This window comes from Montipora capricornis, chromosome 10 (genome assembly GCF_036669925.1).
Source record: "Montipora capricornis isolate CH-2021 chromosome 10, ASM3666992v2, whole genome shotgun sequence".
NCBI classification, from domain to species: Eukaryota; Metazoa; Cnidaria; class Anthozoa; order Scleractinia; family Acroporidae; genus Montipora; species Montipora capricornis.
The window spans coordinates 32,848,176-32,852,345 of NC_090892.1; the positions used below are offsets into that span (position 1 = coordinate 32,848,176).

Consider the following 4,170-nt stretch of genomic DNA (forward strand, 5'->3'; position numbering starts at 1 on the left):
GTGCGATAGTTCGTCAAAGTGAGGCAAAACGTAACCAAGCGCCTCAAAGCGAGGCAAAAGTGTGTCGACGAAAATGCACTCTCGAAAAAACTTCCCTTACAACACAAATTAGGGGTTGCGTTCTCGTACCTCGAACGCAATAATATCCCTCAGAATAGTTTACATTCTATAAAATCCTACCTTGTATACATCATATTGGACAATGTAATGACTAAAAATTTTGTAATTGAAAAAAAAATAACATTCATTAGGTTGCAATACACTACGCTTATGTCAAACTTTCATGCTTGTGTTTGTCAAATAAACTGCATCAATTTGCAGTACTGAAACACTTATTCTCCAATTCCCTTTCTTCTTTCTCTTCTTTTGTGTTTGGTTAAGAAGTGTTTGTTTTGGAAATTTTTCTTTCAGGAAATCTAGCAAGTTGTATGTCTTTTTTACCCTTGCAGACTTGGAGAGGCTTGTAATCATATTTCAAAAAGGGCCTTGTATTTCAGACAAATCTCCCCTATCTTGGAGCAAGCCCTGATGGGTTTGTATACTGCCTTGGTTGCAGAGGATATCAACGATTACTTGCAATTAAATGTTCTTACAAATGGCGTTTCCTAACCCTAAGATTTGCGGCTCATGACAAAGATTTTTTTGTTTTATCAACTCCAAGAGAAAGGTAAAACTTAAGAGAACATCAAATTATTACGATCAAATTTAAGGTCTATTGGCTCGTTGCAAACTGAAGGTATGTGACTACATTGTATGTGATCTGGACACTTGGAGGCTTATTGGTAATAAAATTAAAATTAAATGAAACATTCTGGAAGAAGTGGATGGTTCCAAAGCTTATGACATTTTATAAGGAGGCCACTGTGTCAGAGGCTCTATTGGAGAGGGGCAGAAAGGAGATTCCCTTGAAAAAGTAATTAATTGCAGCCTACCAACAAAGTTCTCATATACTGGAACCTGTTTTCTTGTCATTGTTGCAATTATTAAACTGCGAAAAGAACATCATATGGATTTATTGTCAACATTTTTTAAACTATTTAATCTTCAAATGTTAAATCTTTACTTTGTGCCCTACATTTAGACTTATTTAACTAAAGGAGACTTGAGGTTAGTTTAAGGTAGCACATATAAGTACAATATTATTTTCATTATTCCATTCTGTAGCAGGTACAATCCCCTGTAAAATCCTAAAATTTTAAATTTGTTCCATCTTCCTTTCCACATGGATGCGCACAGCGGCAATTCTTCTTGTTTCTTCAACCTCTTTCCTTGTCAGCTGATGGTTGGAATCCCTTTTGAGGGGCATATTAAGGGTGACTTTTAGTGGCTTAAGTAAATCACTGATGTGAAATCCCTTATCAGCCATAATACTGTCTCCACACTCTAGAAGATCTAGCACTCCTGATTCTTTAACAATATGTTTGTCAGAAGTATTTCCAACCCGCAGCTGTGAAAGAAATGGGCTGATACCCACAATAACTTTAGATGTATTGTGAAATTTGTAGGAGGAATACATGTATGTAATTTACTGATTTACTAAAGGTGATGGGGTTTCAACTCCTAGTCGCTTCATGCTATGGAAACGGAACGGAGATAAGCACTGCCTGATGGGCCTTCTGGCTCGTAAGCAGAGACTTTAAAAATAGAGTTGATCACTTTTAACTGAAATCCTTTCACATGATTCAAGTACAACAGAGTGTGGTAGAGCGAAGATTTGTTGCAGCTGATCAATAAAGAAGTTAAAGTTACTCTGTAAGTTGGGAATGATATTAGGAAAGTGCGCATTTTTGGGTACAAGTAACGAATAATAGTCCTTTGATTTCTTTTTCCTGACATCAAAAATGTTTTTGTCAGTTGAAAATTAGGGAGAGGCTGTATATTTGCAAAGAGAAGCATTTTTTGAAAGAGACGCTATTAAAATAATGTGGAAGGCCAGACCATTTTAAAAAATTAATTTTGATAATCTTGTGTGACCAGTGGCTAAATGAGCCTTTGATATTTAAATTGAAAATTAAATCTTGAATAAAAATCATTCCTGCTTCTCCTTATCATTCCAAATGATATTTTGGTAGTCTCTCTGACAGGCAAAAGAGTCATAATCCTTAAGGTTACTTCCCACCTTAGCGGGTGTCCTTCGGGAAAAATTCGTTCGCGCGCTTGTTGCAATAAGATCCTAGCAAACTATACGTCAGAAGAAAGCTTAAGAAATGTAGGTTAAGATAAAAATATTGTTTAAGTGTGTTTCCTTTTAGCAAGCGTCAGGAGCTGGTGAGACATGAAACCATTAAGGGTTCTTCCATGGTCTCATGTTAATTCAAAAGCGTGCCAAACTGAAAAGTACTTCAGTGCAACAAGCATGGACAGGGAAAATTTTGCTCACTTTCCGTACCAAAAGTTCGATTTTCAGCAGTTTCAAGGAGCAGCTGGCATTGGGCCGTACATGACATTACTGACAGATGAACAGGAATAGAGAGGGAGTTCATTTAACTATTATGTCTCCCAAATTTTTCCAAGCCAGATCATAAACGAAGAACCAAGTTCAAGGTCTATTTCCCCCGAACCTACTTCTTCTATTGCCGATGCCTCTGCAGCTGCTGCACAGAAGAGGAAACAGTGTGAAACATTGACTACAGAAGAGGAGAAGTACTTAGTCAATTTGTGGGTGGAATACTACGATCGTCTGGAAAGTAAAGACTCAAGAAAGTACTGGGACATTATCACCCGAGAGCTTAACGAAAAGTTTGGGAAGAATCGTTCTGTTGACAAGTGTAAACGGAAAATAAAGTACCTGGTGGAGCGATATAAAGAAAAGAACGACTGCAATAGAAAGCAGTCTGGTGGATCCCTGTGGAAATCACCCTTTTACGATGAGCTGGATGCAGTGTTAGGAAACCGGGATGTTGTGACGTTCCAGCATGTGGCTCAGGCAGGTTCTCTGTCCACAGAATCCAGCTCTTCTTCAGCCGTGAAAACGTCCAATCCACCCAGCTCTGCTGAAGAGTCTCCCCCCTTGAAAGAAAGAAATTCGAAAGCAAACGATGATGGAAATGTTGCAGTTGCAAGCAAGCAGCTGAGAAGGCAGCATAAGAAAAGGCGAGCTCCAACAGCAGAACAGCAAGGGCAAGAGCTAGACGAAGAAAGCCAAGTGCAAGCCAAGATCCTTAAGTCAGTCACTGAACAAGGTGCGTGAATGACAGAAGCGATCGAGAAGAGGCAAGATTCGTACAAGCAACAAGTGGAGATGATGACACAATTTATGGGGGCCATGATCAGTATGATGCAGAACAATGCCACTAACAACTAGGTCTTTGTTACAATCTAAGCTTTCTAGGGTTGCGTGACATTACTTTCTCTATGTGCGTGAACTCCACTTGATGTTTTATTATGTTGAGTTTTAAATTTTAAATTTTAAAACCAAAAAGAAGCTACGATTCCCAATTTTTTTAATACAAAGAGACTAATATTAATTGAAATATGGTTTAATTGTAATTTTGGGAATCAAGGTGTACCGTAGTGATTTAAAACACAATTTTAATGAAATCTTTTTAAAATGATCTTTGAGAACTATAAACATGAGTTTTTAGCTATAGGAATATAATAATTATTTCAAAGTCACTAACAATGCCGAGAGATTTCGAACTGATCTTTGTAGTCCTGTAATTGAAATGCAGTGATTTTATTTTAGTTATCACATTAAATAGAACTCAAGTAGGCCTTAAGAATTTTTCTGTTGTCCCCAGCTCTAAGAATTTCATCGTTATCTCCTTGGTCATGATCACTGTTTTCATCGCTTTCCACCCACTCATCTCCATGTAATGTGCAAAAGGTATGTAGAATGGCACATGCCTATTGGTGGTATTGTGTAACAAAAGGCAATATTTTCTTTTGTGTGCTGTTTATCTTTGTTTTCAAGTGACCTCTCTCTATTCGTTTGGGTATCAATTGTTTAGACGTGTTGTGAAACTCTGCATGTTATTATTAAACGTCAAGACTGACGAATTTGTTCTTAGGAGGCGTAGCACTTCTCCTTTTATGAATCCTTTCTTAACGCCTGGTGGATGACACGAATAGAAATTCATGTATTGAAAGGTCTCTGTCCGTTTGTAATGTGTTTGCACATCAACGGTGGATTCTCTATTGAATCTCTCGCCTTTTTACACTTTTGTGTCT

General features: G+C 37.6%; 1 pseudogene; it reads left to right on the top strand.

The window, feature by feature from the left end:
• The window catches only part of LOC138020679 (uncharacterized), a 6,848-nt pseudogene extending 3,544 nt beyond the window's left edge, over positions 1-3,304 (top strand).
• Positions 3,305-4,170: the final 866 nt, after the last annotated feature.